Raw genomic sequence first — 25,102 nt, 5'->3', positions numbered from 1 at the left:
CAGCAAGTGCTGGACACGATGGCCTCCAAAGTAATTTTCAAAACATTCTTTCATGGGATTGTACAATACTAGCAAGGTCAGCATTTTATAAAAATTGATTCATGGGATGAAGGTGTTATTGTCTAGGCCAGGATTTATTACCCAGAGAACAGTTAAGACTCAATGACATTGCTGAGGGTCTGGAGTCACGTGTAGGCCAGACCAGGCAGTTTCCTTCCGTAATTGTGCCTGTGAATAGCAATGGGTCTACCTTCTTGAACAAACATGGAGCATGTAGTGCAGGGGCACCCTCTATACTCTTAGGGATTTTGACACGGCGAGAATGTCAGGCTGGTATAATTCCAAGTCTAGAGAGTCTGTAGTTTTGAGAGGAGTGCTCCCATGCCCTTGTCCCAGACTGTTGCAGGGCCTCACAGCTGGAAACCATGGCAACACTCCCAGTCAAGACTCCTCAATTTCTGGTGGTACCGTGTCTCAGGCATTTTGAAACCAAGATTGAAAGCCTACCCTTTTCTTTGCTGTACTAAATTGTCTAAGACACAAGGTTGAGAAAGTAAGTCACTGCACACAGACACAACTAAAAATCCTGGCAACTGGGAGGTGCATTTTGAAAGCAATGATTTACTGATTCTTCTCCCTTTCTTTCTCACCCATTCCAACTGCGACCCTCACAACCAACATATTCCCGAGTCTCCCTTTCCTTCAAGGCTTCAAATCCAAATGCTCCTCTTCAGTTGCATTCATGGCTTCAGCCAATACAGGGCTGATCTGAATGCTCATTTTCTGCCCAATGAAAGCCTACTCACTGAAACCTGGTCACGCATGGCACTTCAGGATCCAGCCCACTGAGCATTTGAGGAGTTTGAGCTGTGGGAGAACGGCCAAGTCATTCCTGAGGCTGCATATTACTGAACAGCCGCAGAACGAAAGATTGATTTATCTCACAAAGTTGTCACATTCTCAGCATTTTCAGGATGCCAGCCAGATAGTCAAGACTTCAAACATTCTCCACAGATGCAAACCATGACACTATAGTCTCCTGCTGTCGATGTCAGGGGAGTACTTTTTCAGATTTGGAAGTGCAATACACTGCTTAAGGCAGACTAACCAAACTTAATCTCTTCGGCCCTGAAACTCTCCGACCACGTACGCAGGCAAACCAGGTGCTATAGCCACATCACCCTTCTCTACCACCTATCTGCTCCTTCTACCTCATTAACTAATCCCCACCATTCCCTACCTGCACTCACCTATCACCATCCTACCTACCTCCTCCAGCCCCACCTTTCCTCTCTATTTATTTCCGAACTCCCTTCACCCTCCCCATTTCTGAAGAAGGGTCCAAACCAAAACATCAGCTTTCCTGCTCCTCTGATGCTGCCTGGCCTGCTGTGTTCATCCAGCTTCACACTGTGCTATGTCTTCACCCAATACTTCCTTCGTCGAGGGTGGAAACAGGGCTAAAGGTACAGTCACATAGACTAGCTTCAAAGGAGATTAAAGGGATGTTCCGTCAGTTCAGATGATTTAAAGATTTGACAAAGCAAATTGTGAGAAACTACTGTCTAGAGTTTAAAACCTCATAACATCAGTTCAGATTCAGATCAGCTACAAACTGATTGCATGGAAGAACAGGACAGAGGTACTGAATGGCCTCCTCCTGTTCCTACCCTCTTGAAGCTTCTGGCCTGTACTGAGATACACTTCACAGAACCTTCCAAACCCATAACCACTTCCATCCAGAAAGACAAGGGCAGCAGAAGCAGGGGAACACTACCCCATCCTCACAAATTCCCCTCCAAGCCACTCACCATCCTGACTTGGAAATATATCAGCATTGCTTCACTGCTGCTGGGTCAAAATCCCTGAAGGCTATTGTGGGTCTACCTAGAGCAGGTGGACTGCAACGGTTAGAGAAGGCAACTCACCATCACCTTCTCCAGGGGCAACTAGAGATGGGCAATAAGTATGGACCCAGCCAGTAATGTCCACATCCTCTGGATGAATAGAAAAAAATTTGCAGCTGTCCACAAAGTGTCTAAAGGGAATGTCCATTCTCTTATGTGATACCCAGTGATCATGTTATCAACAGGTTATCAACCTGCCTGGACTAGTCCAGCATAAGCAAGTTCAAATCCCCACCATGGGGGGGGGGGGACTGAGAATTTGATTTAGCTTCCAAATATAAACAACTGAACCAAAACAATGAAGCTTCTGGTTATACAGTCACTGAGTCATACAGCATGAAAACAGACCCTTCGGCCCAAATCATCCATGGTTTCCTAAACTGAACCAGTCCTGTTTGCCTGTGTTTGGTCCATATACCTCTAAGCCCAAAAGGGGGTAGAGGGGATTGGTCAGTTGGATAGGTGGGGCAGATAGGTGGGAGAGAAGATGGACAGAGTGTGTCAGGTCAAAAAGGCGGGGATAAGAGGGAGGATCGGACATGGGATGAGGCCGGGGGTGGGAGCTTCTAAAACTGGTGAGGTCTATGTTGAGGCCATCAGGCTGTCAACTCCTGAGGCAGAATATAAGGTATTGCCCCGCCAGTTTGCATGTGGCATTATTGTGACACTGGAGGAGGGGCCTGTCACTAAGGGATGGGGAGGGGGAGTTAAAATGGTTGGCGACTGGAAGTTGTTGTTGATTATAGTGTACAGAACGCAGATGCTCTGCGAATCAGTCACTGAGTCTGTGCTTGGTGGAGGCTGGTACAATTATTCATTTAAAATGCTTCAGGGTGGATACATGAGTAGGAAGAGTTTAGAGGAAAGTGGGTTAATGCTGGCAAATGGGACTAGATTAATTTAGGATATCTGGTCAGCATGGACCGAAGGGTCTGCTCCTGTGCTGTACAGCTCTGCAACTCTGTGACTCTATGAACTAATGGTTGCTGGAGACTGGACACAAAAACAGAAATTGCTGGAGAAACTCAGCAGGTCTGGTAGTTCCTGTGGGGAGAAAGCAGAGTTAACATTTAAAGTCTGGTGCCTCTTCGTCAGAACAGGTTGTAATAACCCACCTGGTTCAGCAACGTCCTTTAGAGATGGAAATCTGCTATCCTTAGCCAGTCTAGTTCACGTGTGACTCCAGAGCCCCAGCAATGTGGTTTGGTTTTACGTTGTAGTAGTTAAGAGGAATAAAAATTGAAAGTATGGTGAGATGGTCAGATGAAGAGTGAGGGTGAAGGACGATCACACAAAACATAATGATTAGCTTGCAACAACTTGTTGGGCTGAATGGTCTGTCATTATGCTACAAACTACATAGGGTATTACTATCAAGGTAAATCTGTCTCAATGGACATCATCACCCACAGAATTGCTTTTCAGTGGTCATGGGGTCAGCAAATCTAGCTTATTCATTTTTTCCCCCCCGAGTTTGATCAAATTAGGGAGTTGAGCACAGGCAATTTCCCAGTCAACTAATTCCCCAGGAGTCTTTGCTCTAACAGGAGGCAAGCTCTCTACACAGGTCTATATTATCAGAAAGTACTCGATAAATACACGCATGCATTATACAAGGACACTAGATAACTAGAGAATGACATCTAGATAGCAGCCATTATGAAACAGTAATCTTATTAAGTGGGGTCAAAGGATGTCAAAATATCAAGAGCAAAAATGCTATTCATTTGCCATTGGAACCCTGTGATTAGATTACTGTATTCCGCTGACAACTGTCTAATATCGCTTACAATATTCGAAGGTTGGTTAATTTTTAATAAATGGCACTGAGTCTGCCCTGCAATCAGTGGTGCAAGTACAGAGTTTGGAGGAAGTTACACTGAGAGAAACAAGGTTATATTCGACAACTTCAAAAACATCCACTGCTCCCTGATGCATTTCTCCAGCACGTACCTAGCTGTTTGAGCTAGCGAGTAGGAGCTTGCTCACCCAGGCACAGCTAACTGGCCACAGCCAGGCTAATGTCACTGTTGGCTATTATACCTGCAGGGGGAGCGAGGAATGCACTGGCTCTCCTCACACATACACAGCGTGACTGAGGATACAGCATCCGTAAGAACATCAGAAATAAGAGCAGGAGTAGGCCATCTGGACCTTCGAGCCTGCTCCACCATTCAATAACATCGTGGCTGATTTTCCTCATGGGCTCAGCTCCGCCTAGCCACCCGCTCACCATAACCCTTAATCCCTTTATTGTTCAAAAATCTATCTATTTTTGCCTTAAAAACATTCAATGAGGGTAGCTTCAACTGCTTCACTGGGCAGGGGATTCCACAGATTCACAATCCTTTGGGTGAAGAAGTTCCTCCTCAACTCAGCCCTAAATCTGCTCCCCCTTATTGTGAGGCTATGCCCGTGGTTCTAGTTTCACCCTTACCAGTGGAAACAACCTCCCTGCTTCTAACTTATCTATTCCCTTCATCATTTTATAATGTTTCTATCAGATGGTCCCTCATTCTTCGAAATTCCACCGAGTCCCAGAGTACTCAATCTCGCCTCGTAAACCATTCCTCTCAACTCAGGAACCAACCTCGTGACCCACCTCTGCACCCCCTCCACTGCTGCCACATCCTTTCTCAAGCAAGCAGATCAAAACTGTACACAGTACTCCATCTGTGGCCTCATCAGGCACCCTATACAGCTGCAGCATAACCTCCCCTCTGTTTGTAAACTCCATTCCCCTCACAATGGAGGACAAAATTCCATTTCCCTTCTTATTACCTGCTGCACCCAAATCATTTAGGACTGAGATAAGGAGAACTTTCTTCGCCCCAGAGAGTGATGAGCCTGTGGAAAAAGCTACCACAAAAAGCAGTTGAGGCCAAAATACTTAGGGGGGAGGTGACAGTCTGGTGGCATTATCATGAGCCCTTTAATCCAGAGACCCCCAGGTATTCCTATAGGACTGGGAGTTGGTGGAATGTGAATTCAATAACATTGTGAAATTAAGAGCCTTGTGATGACCATGAAACCATCGCCAATTATTGGGGGAAGAGATCCATCTGGTTCGCTAATGTCCTTCATGGGAAGAAATCTGTTTTCCTTACCTGGGCTGGCCTATGTGTGACTCCAGACCTGCAGAAATGTCAGTGACTCTCCCTGTTTGGCAATAAATCCTATCCTGGCTAGTTTTGCTCACATCTCATGAATCATAAAAAAAAGTTGTATTATTTCAAGAAGGAGTTGGATACAGCACTTGGGGCTAAAGGGATCAAAGGATATGGGCGAAAAGCAGGAGGAGACTATTGATTTGGATGATCAGCTGTGATCAATACGGAAGGCAGGGCAGGCTCAAAGGGCTGAATGGCCTACACCTGCTCATGTGGGCAGCACAATGACTCGATGGTTAGCCTTGCTAACTCACAGCGCCAGGCGCCCAGATTCAATTTTACCCTCAGGTGAACTTCTATGTGGAGTTTACACATTCTCCCTGTCTGTGTGGGTTTCCTCCGGGAGCTCCGGTTTCCTCCCACAGTCCAAATGTGTGAAGCAAAGATGTGGATTGGCTGCACTAAATTGCCTGTAGTGGTTAGGGATATATGAGCTAGGTGGGTTAGCCATGGGAAATGGAAATGCAGGGTTACAAGGATAGGTCAGGGGGAGAATGGGTGTGCACAGGATGCCCTGTGGAGGGTCAGTGTGGACTTGGTGGGCTGAATGGCCTGCTTCCACACTGTAGGAAATCTATGATTTCTGTTGTCTATGTATCAATGACACAGATGGGGGTAGATCAGGAAAGCCATGACCTGTGTAACCTTGAGATCAATCCTGGTAGAGGCCAAGGAGAAAAGTTGGAATACCAACTTGGATCTTTGTAACTTTCATTCTTACTCATCTTGAATTGCTTTCACGATCTGGCAACCTTGCAAAGTGATTAATGGGATGCCATTGGTTTTGTTTATGTGCATCTGTCTACAATGATTGGCCTTGTTTCGCTGCATTAAATTATAGGCTACAATCAGTCTGAAGCCACATGAACTGAAGTATCACTTAACAGCGAGTTAACAAAACAACAAGTCTTTATTTTACACTGGTTCCCCTAGTACTCCTCCATTATATCTCTGTTCATCTGTCAGCACCACGTGAACTGGTACAAATTCGCAATAGCCCATTACAACATTAACGATTACAGGCCATTCAGCCCCTTGCTTCCATGCCAGCTCTTTGAAAGAGCAACACCGATCATTGCAATCCCCTACAATTCGATATAGCCTTGCAAATGTATTTTCACAAGACTGCCCAAATCAAAGCTTCCACAACATTCCAGATTCCAGAGGTGATGGTGTAGTGGTATTATTGCTGGAGTGTTGACCCAGATAATGTCCGAGGGATCCAGGTTCAAATCTCACAATGGCTGATGGTGGAATTCAATTTTATAAAAACCTGGAATTAATGATCAAATGCTGACCGTGAATCCATTGTCAATCATTGGGGAAGAGCCCATCTAGCTCACTTATGTCCTTTAGGGAAGGAAACTGCCATCCTTACCTGGTCTGGCCTCCATGTGACTCCAGACCCACAGCAATGTGGTTGACTCTCAACTGCCCTCTGGGCAATAAATGCTGACCTAGCCAGTGATGCCCTCATCCTGTGAATGAATTTTTTTAAAATTAAAATCATAGCCCTGATCAGCCATAGGGCTGCTACAGAGACAACCTCACAATTACTACACCTCAGGTGAAGTGGGCAGGGGTGAGAAAGAGAATCCTCATGTCAACCTAAGCTGATGGGGGATATTGAACCCATACTGTTAATATCACTCTTCGCTGCAAACAAGTGTCCAGCCAGCTGAGCTAATCAACCTCCAAGCCCTACCTACTCACTGTTTAAAAGATTGGTGTCTGTAAGGTCGGGTCACCTTAATTTGGTGACTTCTGGTCCTTGATCCTCTCACCAATGGGAATGATTTCTCCTGATCTACTTTGGTCAGATTCCCCCATGATTGTGAACACCTCCTTTAGCTTCTCTTGGAAGATCACTCCCAGCTTCTCCAACCTACCAAAGAAATGTCGCTCACATGTGGAAAAGCCATCATGAAAATGTTTACATCCTCTCTAATGCTTTCACCTCCTTCCGATAGTGAAGTGCCCAGAACTTTATTTCTTATCTCTTCCATGAATAGGAATTGTTGACAAGGCCAGCATTTTCTGCCCCCACCCTAATTGCCCCTTGAGCATTGTGGCTTCTTCTGTCACTTTATAAAACAGTTAAAAGTCAGCCACGTTGCTGTGGGTCTGGAGTCACACGTAGGCCAGACCCGGTGAATATAGCAGAGTTCTTTCCCTCAAAGACATTAGTGAAACAGATTTTGTTTATGACAATCTATGATCATTGCTGTCGTCACCATTGCTGAGACACGCTGCAAAATTCAAAGCTTATTCACTGAATTTAAATTCCACTGGTTGTCATTTGAACCCATTTTCCAAGATCGGTAACCTCAGTTTCTGGATGACCAGGCCAATGGCATCTCCATTTCACCAGCATCTCCTTAATTGCTCTTCATAATACTCCTGTTTTGGCTGAACCTCGTACAAGGGCATTAGGACCCTGGAATAGCCTTACAATATCATCCTGGAACTGCACATCGCTGGGTATAAATAGAGCAACGTGGACAGAGTTAGAACCCACTCGAAAGACATGCAACGATCACATGGACACAAGCAGTAGATTGATTAGTCCTTTACCTCCTGTAACTATATTTCGGACCCTGGTATATCTATGACAAGCATGTACGGCAGCATTTAGCAGATAAATCATGTTACTTTGAAATCTAAGCCCATAGACGGTTCTTGACTTTGCCTTTTCCTTGACTAATCTGTGAACTGCCCAAACCCAGAGATCATCATGAAACCACATAATCCAAAAAGAACACATTGTTTACACAGGTTTATCGCAACTTCCTTGTTATAACTGAGCTCCATGTCATAGGTGAATGTCATAGGTGAGCATTCTGAAGGGGCTTGGCAGGGCAAATGTTGAGAGAATGTACCCCCCTCATGGGAGAGTCTAGGAGCACAGGGTGTAGTCTCAGAATAAAGGGGCACCAGTTTAAGACTGATATGAGGCAGAATTTCTTCTTTGAGAGGGTTGTAAGTCTTCGGAACTCCTTGCCACAGAGAGCAGAGTCACAGGCTCATAGAATCCCCATGGTGTGGAGGCAGGCCATGAAGCCCACACTAAACTCCAAAGACCATCCCACTCAGACCAATTACCTCACCACATCCCTGTGACCCTGCACTTCTCATGGCTAATCCACCTAGCCTGCACACCACTTGACACTATGGGCAATTTAGCATGGCCAATCCATTTAAACCTGAACACCTTTAGATGTGCTTACGTATTCTAAGTCCTTGTGTATATTTAAGGCTGAGATAGATAGAATTTTGACTAGTCAGGAAACCAAGGGTCATGGGGAGAGGGCAGGAAGGTGGATGTGAGGAATATTGGATAAGCCATGATTTTCTATCAAAGCAGGCTCAAGGGGCTGAATGGCCTTCGCCTGATTCAATTTTTACGGTCCAGGTTCTACCAACTAACAAGATCATGGCCGATCTGCACCTTAACTGCCAAGACTCTGTGGCCCATAATTAACAAGAGCTACCAATCTCAGGCCTCATCCTGTCAATTGTGTCTTGAGCTTTGACCCTCTCCTCCTGCCCCTTAGCAAGCCTCAGGAGGAGGAGTACAGAGTTCCAGGTTCCCACATCTCCTTTGTGTGAAAAGCTAGGTCCGGGTGTCGCTGCTGAACAGGCAAATTCCTGATTTTAATGGTTTGTCCTCGCGTTTTGCGGGTGTGTGTGGTAGTGGAGTGAAGAGGAAGGAAGGGGGTAATTATGCATGAGCTATATGTCAGAAGTATAAAGCAATTCATTTCAATATTGACATTTGAGATGGGCAACATAGAACATCAAAGTAAACTTTCCCACATTTTGGCTAAGAGTCGTGTTCACTGGGTTTTATGGAAGACTTCTGTCTGCAAGGCTTCCTGAGTTTTCTCACACAATCATTCCAAACTCATTGAAGACCTGTCTGCCCTCCCATCCAGTGCTAGCTGCATGCTCCCACTGGCTGTCCTTGAGAGTACTTGCCACTGTTGAAATATCCTGGTTTCCCTGGCATTGGGTCCACCTTTAAGCGGACACTGCACTTGGTCGATGTTGTCAATCCGCACACTGCCCTGCACAGTTTGTGACATTGGCCCTGGACGTGGAAAGTCAGGGAAAATTGCTGACTTGCTTTGCGGGCCGGGACTTGGAAACCCTGTTGCATGGGGTGGTGCAAAGGAGTAACCTCCTCTTGCCCCTGGACCACACCAGATCCTGCCAGCCTGGTCTAGGGTTTCCACAGGGGTAAGTATGGTCTCAGCTGTCTGAAGGAAAGCCCAATGGGTCTGGTAAGATGGTCAATGGCCTTCAGCAGGTCAGTAAGACTTCCCTACTCTTATAATGCCAACCCCTTTGAAATAAAGGGCCAACATTCCATTATCCTTCCTGATTACCGGCTGCATCCGTGTGTCAGCTTTCTGTGTTTCAGGTACATATTCTCTCTTCGTGTTATAGCTTTCTGCAGCTTTTCTCTGTTTAAATAAAACTGCTACTTTGCTCTCCCATCCAAAGTGCCACACTTTACATTTTCCCATATTGTATTCCATTTGCCCATCTTTTCCCACTTATTCAACCTATTAATTTCCCTGTAAATTTTGTTTCATTTGCCAAACTTGTCTTTCCACCTATTTTTGTGTCTACGCCAAATTTGACTGCAGTGCACTCACTTCCTTCCTCCGAATCATTAATATACAACAGGCCGATGGGCAGAATGGCTCTTCATTGTGAGTGGTTTTGAGTACAGGAGCAACTACATGTTGTTGCAGTTATACAGGGCCTCGGTGAGACCATACCTAGAATACTGTGTGCAGTTTTGGTCTCCTTTTCTGAGGAAGGAGGTCTTGCTCTCATGGGAGTGCAACAAAGGCTTACCAGCTGGGGGTCTGACGTATGAGGAGAGATTGCCGTCTCAGCCTGCTCCTGCCCCACCGAACTCATCTCCACCTATCTGGACTCCATTTTCTCCCCTTTGGTCCAGGAACTCCCCACCTATGTCCGTGACACCACCCACGCCCTCCACCTCCTCCAGGACTTCCAATTCCCTGGCCCCCAACACCTCATATTCACCATGGACGTCCAGTCCCTGTACACCTGCATTCCGCATGGAGATGGCCTCAAGGCCCTCCACTTCTTCCTGTCCCGCAGGCCCGACCAGGCCCCCTCCACCGACACTCTCATCCGCCTAGCGGAACTCGTCCTCACACTCAACAACTTCTCTTTTGACTCCTCCCACTTCCTACAGACTAAGGGGGTGGCCATGGGCACCCGCATGGGCCCCAGCTATGCCTGCCTCTTTGTAGGTTACGTGGAACAGTCCATCTTCCGCACCTACACAGGCCCCAAACCCCACCTCTTCCTCCGGTACATTGATGACTGTATCGGCGCCGCCTCTTGCTCCCCAGAGGAGCTCGAACAGTTCATCCACTTCACCAACACCTTCCACCCCAACCTTCAGTTCACCTGGGCCATCTCCAGCACATCCCTCACCTTCCTGGACCTCTCAGTCTCCATCTCGGGCAACCAGCTTGTAACTGATGTCCATTTCAAGCCCACCGACTCCCACAGCTACCTAGAATACACCTCCTCCCACCCACCCTCCTGCAAAAATTCCATCCCCTATTCCCAATTCCTCCGCCTCCGCCGCATCTGCTCCCACGATAAGACATTCCACTCCCGCACATCCCAGATGTCCAAGTTCTTTAAGGACCGCAACTTCCCCCCCACGGTGATTGAGAACGCCCTTGACCGCGTCTCCCGCATTTCCCGCGACACATCCCTCACACCCCGCCCCCGCCACAACCGCCCCAAGAGGATCCCCCTCGTTCTCACACACCACCCTACCAACCTCCGGATACAACGCATTATCCTCCGACACTTCCGCCATTTACAATCCGACCCCACCACCCAAGACATTTTTCCATCCCCACCCCTGTCTGCTTTCCGGAGAGACCACTCTCTCCGTGACTCCCTTGTTCGCTCCACACTGCCCTCCAACCCCACCACACCCGGCACCTTCCCCTGCAACCGCAGGAAATGCTACACTTGTCCCCACACCTCCTCCCTCACCCCCATCCCAGGCCCCAAGATGACATTCCACATTAAGCAGAGGTTCACCTGCACATCTGCCAATGTGGTATACTGCATCCACTGTACCCGGTGCGGCTTTCTCTACATTGGGGAAACCAAGCGGAGGCTTGGGGACCGCTTTGCAGAACACCTCCGCTCAGTTCGCAACAAACAACTGCACCTCCCAGTCGCGAACCATTTCCACTCCCCCTCCCATTCTCTTGATGACATGTCCATCATGGGCCTCCTGCACTGCCACAATGATGCCACCCGAAGGTTGCAGGAACAGCAACTCATATTCCGCCTGGGAACCCTGCAGCCATATGGTATCAATGTGGACTTCACCAGTTTCAAAATCTCCCCTTCCCCTACTGCATCCCTAAACCAGCCCAGTTCATCCCCTCCCCCCACTGCACCACACAACCAGCCCAGCTCTTCCCCCCCACCCACTGCATCCCAAAACCAGTCCAACCTGTCTCTGCCTCCCTAACCGGTTCTTCCTCTCACCCATCCCTTCCTCCCACCCCAAGCCGCACCCCCAGCTACCTACTAACCTCATCCCACCTCCTTGACCTGTCCGTCTTCCCTGGACTGACCTATCCCCTCCCTACCTCCCCACCTACACCCTCTCCACCTATCTTCTTTACTCTCCATCTTCGGTCCGCCTCCCCCTCTCTCCCTATTTATTCCAGTTCCCTCCCCCCATCCCCCTCTCTGATGAAGGGTCTAGGCCCGAAACGTCAGCTTTTGTGCTCCTGAGATGCTGCTTGGCCTGCTGTGTTCATCCAGCCTCACATTTTATTATCTTGGAATCTCCAGCATCTGCAGTTCCCATTATCTCTTGACTAGGTTGGGATTGTTTTCACTGGAGTTCAGAAAAATGAAGGGGGGATCTCACAGAGGCTTATACAATTCTAACAGGACGAGATTGGGTAGATGCAGGGAGGATGTTCCTGATGGTGAGTGTGTCCAGAACCAGGGGTCACAGTATGAGGATTTGGGGTAGACCATTTAGGACAGAGATGAGGAGACATTTTTTCACTCAAAGTGTGGTGAGCCTGTGGGGTTCATTACCGCAGGAAGTAGTTGATGCCAAAACTTTGAATGTATTCATGAGGTGACTAGATGTAGCACTTCAGTCAAATGGGATCAAAGGTTATGGGGAGGAAGCAGGATTAGGCTATTGAGTTCGACGATCAGCCATGATTGTGATGAATGGCAGAGCAGGCTCAAAGAGCTGAATGGCCTCCTCCTGCTCCTATTTTCTTTGTTTCTATGTTTCTCCTGCTCCTAAGGCAGCTCCTTCAGTGATATCATTGATCCCTTGTTTTAAGGTCATCTCGAATACCATTTAATGATAATCCCCACATCAGCAGCAGGCAGTGAGATTGATTGTTAAGGGAACATCTATAAGTGACATTCAGACTGATGGGAGATACTGACACAAAGTGAGAGACGCATCAATTACATTCTGAGTCTGGTCAATACCCATGGTTTCACTGTCACATGTGAAGAATAGCCTTGTAGCCAATCACAGACATCACTTTGATAAGAAAAGTACACTTCTTTAAGTTGTATTCATCAACGCTCCTTAGCTATCACCTTCCATACCCATGACTACTTCTATCTAGAAGGACAAGGGCAGCAGATACATGGGAACACCGCCCCCTGCAAGTTCCCCTCCAAGTCACTCACCATCCTGGCTTGGAAATGTATCCTGTTCCATCACTGTCGCTGGGTCAAAATCCTAGAATTCCTCCCTATTAGCATTGTGGATCAACCCACAGCACATGGACTGCAGCAGTTCATGAAGGCAGCTCACCCCTACCTTCTCAAGGGGTAACTAGGGATGGGCAATAAATGCTGTACCCAGCCAGCGACACGCACATCCCATGATTGAGGAAAACAAAAAATGCATTTCTCAAGATCATTCACAGAAATATGTGTATCACTGACTGGATCAGCATTTGTCACCCATTCCTAATTACTCTCAAGGGTGCTACAGAGCTGTGTTTTCTATAAGGAGTGCAGACACTCGTTAGGGAGCCTACCAGGAATTTTGACCCAGAGACACTGAAGGAACAGTGATATATTTCCAAGTCAGGATAGTGAGCGGGTTGGGTGGGAGTTTACAGGGGGGGCGGTGTTCCCATATATCTGCGGCCTTTGTCCTTCTGGGGGTTAGAGGTCATGAATTTGGCGTCACATTGCAATTATAAATTAGATCAAGGCTACAGGGAAATCACTGGAGCAGGTGGATTTGACAATTTGCAAGTCAAATTTTAGCGGCTGCAACAAATTTTCTAACAGTGTGGAAGTCATACAAAGATCTGTTCTCTACCATGTCATGGCAGCTCAGTCAAAATCTCAATTCCAAAAACACAAAGCCAGTATTAATCATTGTTAGGGATCATCCTCAGGTTATTATTTTAATGAAGAGCATGTACAAGATTACAAATTGCTGGTTCTCTGTGTAATTAGTCCAGGCTTCAGGCCTTGGAGTGCACAATCAAGGATTGGTATCTGTTCTGCAAAAATCTGAATTCATTGGGCATTGTATATTTCCTGGCCAAATCAGCCAAGAGACAGCGGTAGCAGTCAAAAAATATTCACAAAAGACAAAACACAATGATGTCCCTGGAGTGCCGACCTTGTGGAGGAGCATGGCAATAAAGTCTGTTTCATCTCCTGCTTCATGATCAAAATAAAGTGTACACACAGACACACTATTAGACTTGCCCAGAATGTCAAGCCGAGTTCTGAGCAGAGAAAAGGGTGCAGTTACCAAGGTGGGGGGGTGGGGGCAATTGGAGCCTGGGGGCCACTCATCAGATGTTTTAGGAGGCAATGGTTTCAAAACTCAAACATTGTTGATGTCAAGTTTTGTCAGAACAGAAATGCGACTGATCACACCCAAGGAGCAATGTAATTATACGGTAAACGGAGGAATTCATGTTTTAAAGGAGGTGCAATTAGTGGGATGGGACCGCGAGTGGTTTCATTCAGAATTGGAGGCACACCTTACATGACAACCTCATATAAATAGGTGTATATAATGTTTTGTAAAAACAAATTCCCGTTTACACACATTTCTGTTCTATTCTACTGATGGTCTAAACAATACAACCGCAGAATATACCCGAGAGATATGGGTAGATGAACACAGGGATTATCCTGCCATTTGTAAAAAGTGTTGGAGACTCAGGTGTGGATTAGCAAATGGAAACCAATCGCTTAAACTGTCACCCCTTTCCTTTCTTTACACCACCAAGCGCCTCCCCTCCACCAACAAAACCCATGGAAGACACAGCTTCCAAAACCATACCTAGAAGAGCAAAGATAGCAGATACATGGGAACACCAGCCCTTAAATTAATCTCTAAGCCATTCACTTAACCCCAAGGAGGCACTGGGCAATAATAAATGGGCTCAGTGTAAATCCTGGATCTCCCTCCTTAACAACACTGTGGCCCTATACCCACACAACACAGACTGCAGCAGTTCAAGAAGGAAGCTCACCATCACCTTCTCAAGGGCAACTAGAGTTGGGCAATAAATGCTGAATCAACCATCAACATCCAAATCCCACAAATGAATGAAAAAATATTCCAGATTAAGCAGTGTGATCAGTAGGAACTCCCTCCTGAAGAATGCTTCCTGAAATACCAATCAAACAGGACGACAGCTTCGAGGAGATTAACTCTCATTTAATCAATTTCCTTGAATATCTCAAGATCCTTCACAAGAGGGCATAAGGTTCTCAACAGAATTTACAGCTCATAAAAGGCCATTCAGCCTGACTGGTCCATTCTGGAATTGACAATATGAGGAGAGGTTGAGTCAGTCAGGACTGTATTCCCTGGAGTTTAGAAACATGCAGGGTGGGGGTGGGATCTCACAGAAACCTGTAAAATTCTGCCAGGTCTAGACAGGTTAGATGCAGGAAGGATGTTCCCAGTGGGGAAATTCAGACGTCATAGTTTCAGGATAAGGATAAACCTGTTATGACTGAGATAAGGAGAAATGTCTTCACCCAGACAGTGACCAGCTTGTGGAGTTCGCTACCTCAGGATGTGGTTGAGGCCAAAACTTTGTGTTTTCATGCAGGTAGTACATACAAGACTTGTGGCCAAAGGAATCAGGGGATGGGGAGGGCAGGATGAAGGTATTGAGCTCAGTGATCATATTGGTTATTGGATGGATGATTGGTGGAGCAGGCCCAAGGGGCCAAATGGCCTACTCCTGCTCAGATCTTCTTTGCTTCATGTTCCACACAAACCACTGCCCGACTTACTTCCCCTAACTTTCAACTACCTCCTGTTCCTTTCTCCCTCAGGTCATTTAGGGGAGGCAATGGCCTAGGCGTATTATCGCTAAACCATTAATCTAGAGACCTGGATAATATTCTGGGGACTTGGGTTCAAATCCCAACACAGCAGACAGTAGATTTCAAATTTAATAAAATATCTAAAATTAAGAATCTAATGATGACCATGAATCCGTTGTTGATTGTCAGGAAAAACTCATCTGGTTCATTTTTGTCCTTTAGGGAAGGAAACTTCTATCCTTACCCGGTCTAGCCTACATGTGACTCCAGACCCACAGCAATGTGGTTGACTCTTAAGCTGCCCTCTGAAACAATTGAGCAAACCATTCAGTTCAAGGGGCAATTATAGATGGGCAAGACATGTGGAGTTGACCAGAAACACCTACATCACCTAAAAGAATTAACTGAAAACAGCATCCCCTTAAACACACTCACACTATTCACCTGAACATTTTTGCCACTTTCCAGGTGAAGTTTCTTTCAAATTTAGATGTTTTTATAAATATCCCCATAGTGTTTTGAATGAGTGAAACCATCGATGAAACCATAAGGGACTACATGTACCTTATCGAATTTCTTCATGAGGGCTTTACAATTAAAATTCTCTTTTAGATCACTTGGCATATCCAGAGGTTCTGCGATGTGGTTTACTAATAATTTGTCACAAAGAAAATTCACTACATTTTACAACAACAACCTTTACAGCAACTTTGACCACCCTACCCCAACCACCGCACCTTCCCAATGGGTATCCTCACCATATACTGAACAACCTTCAGCTGCTAACGAAACGAGGGTGAAATGACAAAAATCACATTCGCCTAGCGAGGAGTTGGAGAATGGAATGCACTGCCTGGAAATGCGAAGGAGGCAGGTTCAACTGGAGTATTCAACTGGATGGTTATTGGATGGAAATTTGGATAGCATGCAGGAATATGGGCAAAGCTCAGGAGTGGGCACTGGTACAGGCAGGATGGACCGGATGGCCTCTTTCCACACCATAACTGAGCTGAAAATCATTTTTTTTAGGTTATGAATGCCTACATTTATGCAGCGCCTGTTGAACCCAAGAGTCTCAAAAGCCCTTGGCACAACAGGCAATGACTATTGCATCAGCAGCAACCGCAACGCTCCCTGCGTCACAAGGCACATCCGCGGTGATAAAGGAGATGTGTTTTTCTGCAGTGCCTCTCGCCAAGCCCTGGAATGTTCCAAAGAGCCTTGGCGCCCAGGAGGTCCGTCCTGAAGGATGGCCGCTATCGCGACGCAGGAAGCGCGGTTGCCGATTCACGCACAGCAAGATCCCACGGGCATTACATCACATCTCCAGCGGGCGCCTCAAACCCCGGCAAAGGACTGAATTCTCAGTTAACCCACGGCACACAGTGCTGAGCTGGCAGAAAAAGTGCACCCCTCCTCCCTGCCTCGCATCAGGGAGTCTTACCAAGAACACAAACCTGCTGCTTTCAACCAAACATCTCACCAGAAAATGTAGTAAAAATATTCCTTAGCTGAATAATTTTTCATTGAAGCGATATATCATCTCTTGTTTCTCATTGATCATAGAATCACAGAATCCCTACAGTGCGGAAACAGGCCCTTCGGCCCAACAAGTCCACACCAACCCATGGAGCATCCCACCCAGACCCATCGCCCTATAACCCAACAAATCTACACATCCCTGGACACTATGGGGCAATTTAGCATGGCCAATCCACCTGGCCTGCACATCTTTGGACTGTGGGATGAAACCGGAGCACCTGGATGAAACCCACACAGACACGGGGAGAATGTGCAAACTCGACACAGACAGTCACCCAAGGGTAGTTACAGTTATTTTCAGTTTCAAGCAAATGCGACAGACAATTACAGGAGAAAATAACTCACCGACTGCCTCAGGTTTAACAAATGAATTCACTGGTGGCACAATCAAGTTTACTTTGGAGAATCACAAGTAGGGAAAAAACGCAGGCATCAGTGCCTGTAATGGAGTTAGTGAATGCTCCAGGACTCTAAACACTTGTATCCTAATAACAGGGCCTAAAGGATTCACAGTAACCCCCAGATGCAACAGGTTTTCTTGTGAACAAACAGAGAAGTCGCTGCTTCAGGTGAGAGCAAGTATGTAGCAGCAATAAGCAGGACATGTCCAGGCAAATCCGGCAGCAGAAAGAGAGAGAGAGAGAGAGAGAGACAGACATACACATACACGCAGAAAGAGGAAGAAATACAGAGGTACACACATACATGCACACAGGGAGAAATACACACATCAAGTTCAAGGGAGAAAAGTAGAGAGAGAGAGAGACACACACAAATATCTCCGAGAGTGAAAGATAGAGAAAGAGATAGACACACGCACCAGAAAGCAGAAGAGGAACAGAGAGAGATACATATAGACAAACACATACTAAAAGAGGAGGTGACAGAGAGAGACATGCACAAAGACACAAAGTGAGAGAGAGAGAGAGACACACAAGTACCTCCCGAGAGAGTGAAAGACAGAGAACGAGACAGACACATACACCAAAAAGCAGAAAAAAAGAGAAATAGAGAGATACATATGGACAAACAGACATGCACACAGACACAAAGTGAGAGACACTCAAACACACGCATATATAGTTGAGACAGGTCACAAACATATTGAGAGAGAGTGAAAGAAGAGTGAAGATTATGCACACAGATTTGGGAACGCAGATGGCATATAAAATGTTTAAACCTCTTTATGTGAACTTAAATATTACACTGTTAGCAACACAACAAAATCTGTTCTTAAAATATGTGAACCATTCCTGTCCTGCAGCTTATGATTCAGAAAATTAAAGTTTTAAAAAATTATGTTGAAAGAAAACATCTGAATCTACCGTCTTTCCAAACACCATGGTCACCCAGTCCTAAGGACCGCAAGTCCATTGGGTTATCCGTTTTCTTTTGATTGCTATGCCTCCCCTGCCCCCAGCTCCTATATCTTGTGCCCACTTCCTGTCCTCCTCACTGTAACTCTACAAGAGCAGATAAGAGGCTGGGCATCCTGCAGTGAGTAACTCACCCCCGACTCTCCAGTTCCTGTCCACCATCTACAAAGCATGAGTCAGGAGTGTGATGGAATACTCCCCACTTGCCTCAGATGAGTGCAGCTCCAACAACACTCAATAAACTTGACACCATCCAGAACTAAGCAGCCAGATCGGCCTCCAGAAGCACCCACTCCCTCCACCACCAATGTTCAGTGGCAGCAGTGCGTACTGCCTATGAGATGCACTGCAGAAACTCACCAACAATACTTAGACAGCACCTTCCAAACCCACAACCACTTCCATCCAGAAGGACAAGAGCATCAGGCATGTGGGAACACCGCCCCCAGCAAGTTCCTCTCCAAGCCACTCACCATCCTGACTTGGAAATATATCACCGTTCCTTCACTGTCACTGGGTCAAAATCCTGGAATTCCCTCCCTCAGGGCATTGTGAGTCAACCTGCAGCAGGTCAGGAAGGCAGCTCACCAGCACCTTCTCAAGGGCAACCAGGGATGGGCAATAAATTCTGATACAACCAGCTATGCCCACATCCCATGAAAGAATAATAAACTACCTCCACAATCCCAGCCCACCAACACCCCCAACTACCTGCATAAAGACACACAATTTTTATTCATTATGGGGTAATGTGGGTGGCAATGAGGAGACCCAGCATATATTTCCTATCCCAAATTGCCCAGAGGGAAATGAAGAGCCAACCACATGACTGTGGGTCATAGGCCAGACCAGTTAAAGATGGCAGTTTCCTTCCCTGAAGGACATTAGTGAACCAGATGGGCTTTTCCCAACAATTAACAATGGATTCATGGTCATCATTGGACTCTTAATTCCAGATTTTTATTGAATTCGACTTCCACATTTGCCGTATCAAGGTTAGAACCCAGGTGCCCAGATCGTTACCTGGGTTTCAGGATTAATAGATCAGTGATAATACCACTTCATGTCACACCTTTCACCATCCTCGCTCGATACCCCAATTTTTCAATCAAGTTATACTATAATTTAGGAATAAAATGAAGTTGGCATAGTTAGCATTGGTGAAGTGCAGTCCATTTAGTGTCAATACCCCCACAGTGCCATTAGGGAGAGAATTTTCATTTCCCGTTCTACGTCTTTGTTGCAAACATATGCATTTCAGAGTTAACTGGGCAGTTCAGGGTTTAACATGGGAAAGACAGCAGATTCTAAAGGACATTTGTGAACCAGACAGGAATCTTAAAAAACCACCAATGGCGGTCATCATTAGACTTTACATTTCAGTTTTTTAAAAAAATTGGATTCAAATTCCACCATCTGCCCTGAAGTGATTTAAAGTGGGTTACTAGCCCAGCAACAGTACCACCTCACCATCACCTCCCAGTGTAAGACACATAGCACGCAGTCAACTGTGCACAGCAAGCTCCCACAAAGAGCAGTGAGATAATCGAAAGGGTTCAGAAAAGATTTACAAGGATGTTGCCTTGAGGGTTAGAGGGTTTGAGTTATAGGGAGAAGCTGAATAGGATGGGGCTGTTTTCCCTGGAGCGTCAGAGGCTGAGGGGTGATCTTATAGAAGTTTATAAAATCATGAAGGGCACAGAAAGGGTGAATGGCCAAGGTCTTTTCCCTGGGTTAGGGGAGTCCAAAACTAGAGGGGCAAAAGTTTAAGGTGAGAGGGACAAAATTTAAAAGGGACCTGATAGGCACTTTTTTCACACAGAGGGTGGTGCGTGTATGGAATGAGCTGCCAGAGGGAGTGGTGGAGGCTGGTACAGTTACAACGTCTAAAAGGCATCTGCATGTGTATATGAATAGGAAGGGTTTAGAGTGATATGGGCCAAATGCTGGCAAATGGGACCAGATTAATTTAGGATATCTGATCGGCATGGATCGATGGGTCTGATTCCATGCTGTACGGCTCTATGACTATGACCAGAACATCTGATTTTGCTGATCGAGGGACAGTTGAAATATGCCCCTGCTCTTCTGAGAATAGTCTCACACCCATATGACTTGTTTTAACATCATAAATCAGAAAGCCAGCAATTCCGAATGTGCAGCACACCCCCAGTGTTGCACTGAGTCTCAACCAGGAGAACTCCATTAGAAGTCCAACCTACAACTACCACTTGCATTGTTGTAGCATCTTTAAGGTGATATTCCATTCCAAGGTGCTCCACCTTTTGTTCCTCTTCTCCAAAACTTCTAAACAATAAATAAAAATGTTAAAAAGTAAATGACCCCATGATTGCGCTGTACAAATGCTCTTCAATTTCTAGAGATTTTCAAGAAGGACTTAGACATAGCTCTTGGGGCTAAGAGGAAAGCATGAGAGCAGTGGGCTGTGTTGGATGATCAGCCATGATTATACTGAATGACATAGCAGGCTCAAGGGGCCAATGGCCTATTCCTATTGTCTATGTTTCTGCAGGACAGAAGATAATCCCTTCTTCCCGACATTTTTTCCAAAGTCCTGTTAACATTCCTGCTTCACCAACTGGACAACATCCCCCACAGGGACTTAACACAGAGGGCAGGCAAATGGGGAAAAGGGTGAACTCCTGATTAGGGTACATCTGTCAGAATAGATTTGTTTCTTTCTTGGGAAACTTGGCTCGCTCTCAGTCTTTTTCTAAGAAAACCCTCTCTGGGGGAATCAATTGTATTCCAGTTCCCCGGCCAAAGTAACATGAAAACACAGGATGACTAAGCGTTTATAAACAGGATGTGCCGCACTGTTGGAGGATAATGACGATTCTCGCTGCCCAGCACACAAAGGGACCAAGCCAAGCTGCTTGATGTAATCGCACTCCTCCTTGGGATTTAAAAAGATGGCTTTCAAAAAAATATAGATTCCAGACAGCAAGAGCATGCAGGAGGACACTCGAAAGGAGATATTGGAAATTTAGCTGCTGAACTGGGACTGAGGATCAAAAAGAGTGAAGGGGCAGCTTCTTTTGAGTGAGACGTGAGACTGAAGACCTCCCTGCTCTCTTGGGGTAAACGTAATAGAACTCACAGCATGGCTTTTAAGTGCTGGAAGCTCCTCCTGACGCCCAGGCCAATACTTACCACCAACAGGAGGTTTGTCTACCTCGTTACTGTTTCGTGGGATCTTGCTGTGCAGAAATTTTGGTACAGCGCTTCGTATGACAGTGACTATGCCTTCAAAAGGTTGCTTTGTAAGGTATATTGGAGGTTATCCATGAGTTGGAAAGGGACGCTATAGAAATTCAAGTCCTTACTTTGTTTTACAGGCAATGAAACTGGCCCATGGTGTCTCCCTGAGTGGAGTTCATCCTGGCCTGGATCACAGTTTGCTCATTTGCAGGATAAAAGCTTTCGGGTGAGGCAGGTAAAATGAGGATCCACAGCATGGGAGTGCCACAGAGGCTGACTTTTGAGGTAAATCAACCTCAAATTCTTCTTTCTAATCATTTGTGGGATGTGGGCATTGTTGACTGGGCCAGCGTTTACTGCCCATCCCTGGTTGCCCCTTGAGAAGGTGGTGATGAGCTGCCTTCTTGAACCGCGGCAGTCTATTTGATGTAACTGGACACACAATAATCCAGGATTTCACTCTTCACCAGAAATGCGTGTTTTAGGGAGACCCACAGTGCCCATAGGGAAGGAGTTCCAGGATTTTGACCCAGTGATACTGAAGAAAAGGCAACATATTTCCAAGTCAGGAATGGTGGGAGGGGAATTTGGAAGGGGGTGGTGTTCCCACGTATCTGCTGCCTTTGTCCTTCTAGATGGAAGCGGCCGTGGGTTTTCAAAGTGCTGTCTGAGGATCTTTCATGAGTTTCTGCAGTTCCGCCAGCACTCTCAATTTTTATTTTTCCCTCAACATCTCCTGTCAGTCCCCAGCTCCCCACCAAACACTTCTAAAAACCAATGAGAGACCACAACGCAACCTTATTGTTCTTTATTCCAAATTCTGCATATAATTAAGAATTTTTAATTCTCACCAAACAACCAGCGTCTTTTGTAAATCTAGATGTTGCCAGGTTTAAAAAGGCCCAAGAGGAAGCTTACTTGGCTTTGAACAGTGGTCCATCATGTTGTGTAAGCACTGAGTTAGCACAACATTCAAGATGCAATACATCATAGTTTGCAGATAGTAGCAGCACGGTGCACTGAGTGTTGGTGATGGAGGGAGTGGATGCCTGTGGATCCAGGAATGGATGAGCTCACTGAGATCAGGGAATTCCAGGAATCTCCACAGTCACCAGTGGGATCCTGACCCAGATTTGCTCAGAAGTCATTCTCGCCTGCTGCGTCAGCTTGGCTTACGTTGATATTATTATTGCTTCCTGAAATTGCAGGTTCAAACCCCAGACAGGAGGATGGTGCAATGTAGGCAGAGGGTGCCTTGAGGCAAGAGATCACAGTAATCCACCAGGATGAAAAAGCAGACATATTGGAGACCAGGGTCAAAACTGGCCAAGAAAAGCAGGAACCGTCTACACCACAGGAGCTGTGAACCTCTTGAAGGCTTCAAATCAATACGTTGCATTTTTACTTCATTCATGCATGAGCTGTGGGGCTCGGTCAGCAAGCATTGCCGGTCTCTAGCTGTTATCCTCAACTCGACACAGCACTTTGATACCGCCAAGAGGTTTATCTAAGCCAGATGACAGGGCTGGGACGGGAGTCGCGTATAGTGCCAAATCAGGTTAGAGCAATAAGTCCTCTTTCCCCTTATTAGCGTGAGCTGTTGTACCCCAGGGGGAGGCGTTGGGCCATTCAGAGGAAGGTATTGGGCCATTCAGGGGAAGGTGACAAAGCCCTGGAGGATTTCAGACAGTTTCCCTTGCAGTATTGTTGCTGAAGGAGATATTTTCTCTGTGTTATGATGATAAAATGCTTTTCCTAATTAGGGCTGAAAGGATAATGATGGATTTAAACTATGATGTATTGCATCTTGAATGTTGTGCTAACTCAGTGCTTACACAACATGATGGACCACTGTTCAAAGCCAAGTAAGCTTCCTCTTGGGCCTTTTTAAACCTGGCAACATCTAGATTTACAAAAGACGCTGGTTGTTTGGTGAGAATTAAAAATGCTTCATTATATGCAGAACTCGGATTTGAGAACCATAAGGTTACATCGTGGTCTCTCTTTGATTCTTAAGAGTGTTTGGTGGGGGGCTAGGGAGTGATAGCAGACACTGAGGAAAAGTAAAGAGAGAATGCAGGTGGAACTCAGAAACAGAGTTAATGTTTCAAGCCGTTTTTTTATTATTCACATGTGGAAGTGTCACTGTCTGGCCCAGCACTTATTGCTTTCCCTAGTTGCCCCTTGAGAAAGTGATGGTGAACTGCCTTCTCAAACTGCTGCAGTCCATTTGGTGTAACAGATTTTGACTCGCCTTCAAAACTGGTCTGAAGAACAGCGTTACTAATCATAAAATGTTAACTATTTTTTTCACAGGGACTGGGTTGTCCCAGCATTTTCATTTTTTTTATTTCGATTTCCAGCATGAGCAAAGTTTTGTTTATATTTCTTTGATCTTGTTCCCTGGACTGTCCTGTGGAAACAGACTGAGTAAATGAGGGCTGTATTCTAAGCATTTCAGAGAATTACAGGTGATATTTTGAGATCTATTGAAGATATTGAAAGGCATAGACAGGGTACATGCAGGTGTAATGTTTCCCATGGTGGGGTGTCTAAAGACAGGGGCACAATTTCTAAATAAAAGGCATGTCCCTTTGGTTGGAGGAGGATTTTCTTTCATTCACAGGCTTGTGAATCTTTGGAATTCTCTCCCACAGGCGGCTGTGTGTTTAAAGACAGAGACTGATTGATTTCTGATTACCAGTGATGCGCTGGGTTATGGGGATGGTGTTGGGTGAAAATGCATTGAAACATCCAATCGGCAATGATCGTACTGAATGATGGAGCAGACTCGATGGGCTGAATGGCCTACACTTGTTCCTGTATCCTCCTAACCCCTCCCCTCCCCGGTCGAGTCCTTTTCTCTCTGTCTTTGCATTAATTTTATTTAAGAGCATTATTGGGGCTGAGGACAGGTGCTGGCAACGATTTCTCAGAAAACACAGCAGCTCCTACATGCCAAGATAACAAAGTGTGAAGCTGGATGAACACAGCAGGCCAAGCAGCATCTCAGGAGCACAAAAGCTGACGTTTCGGGCCTAGACCCTTCATCAGCTTTTGTGCTCCTGAGATGCTGCTTGGCCTGCTGTGTTCATCCAGCTCAACACTTTGTTATCTCGGATTCTCCAGCATCTGCAGTTCCCATTATCACAGCTCCTACATGCCTACTGGCGACACATCCCAGCAGGTCTCCCAAATTCCCCACAATCTCTAAATTATCAGGCTGTCTATGCAATGTCAAGAGTTGGGATGAGCAGAAATTTCTTCCAATTAAATGTTGGGATGACTGAGCCATTGTTTTTAGTCCCTGCTGCATTCCCTTTTCCCTAGTCACCAGTTCCAGCCCTCTCTCTGACCCAGTCTCTTACATCCTATCCTCCATAAGCCTCTGGTGTCCCTGTTCGAAACTTGCACCATGCTCCACTCGCCTATCACCCCTCTGTTTGATGCCCTACAATTAACAATGTAAGATGTTACAATGTTCCTGCTCATTTGCTCT

At 46.1% G+C, this 25,102-nt stretch overlaps 1 protein-coding gene across 4 annotated transcripts in view; it reads right to left on the bottom strand.

Annotated features, from left to right (window-relative positions):
• The window catches only part of LOC125460469 (plexin-A1-like), a 512,196-nt gene that overhangs the window by 473,089 nt on the left and 14,005 nt on the right, over positions 1-25,102 (bottom strand). The window contains exon 1 of one of the 4 annotated variants that reach the window (XM_059649732.1): positions 3,023-3,120. The exons of the other annotated variants lie outside the window; for them this stretch is intronic. The gene's annotated coding sequence lies outside the window, so the exon portion shown is untranslated. Of the gene's footprint in view, positions 1-3,022; positions 3,121-25,102 lie in introns of those variants that run through there. 4 annotated transcript variants of the gene reach the window in all.

The sequence above is a fragment of the Stegostoma tigrinum genome, chromosome 11, assembly GCF_030684315.1.
Source record: "Stegostoma tigrinum isolate sSteTig4 chromosome 11, sSteTig4.hap1, whole genome shotgun sequence".
Taxonomy (NCBI): Eukaryota; Metazoa; Chordata; class Chondrichthyes; order Orectolobiformes; family Stegostomatidae; genus Stegostoma; species Stegostoma tigrinum.
This window is presented reverse-complemented; position numbering and strand designations above follow the sequence as displayed.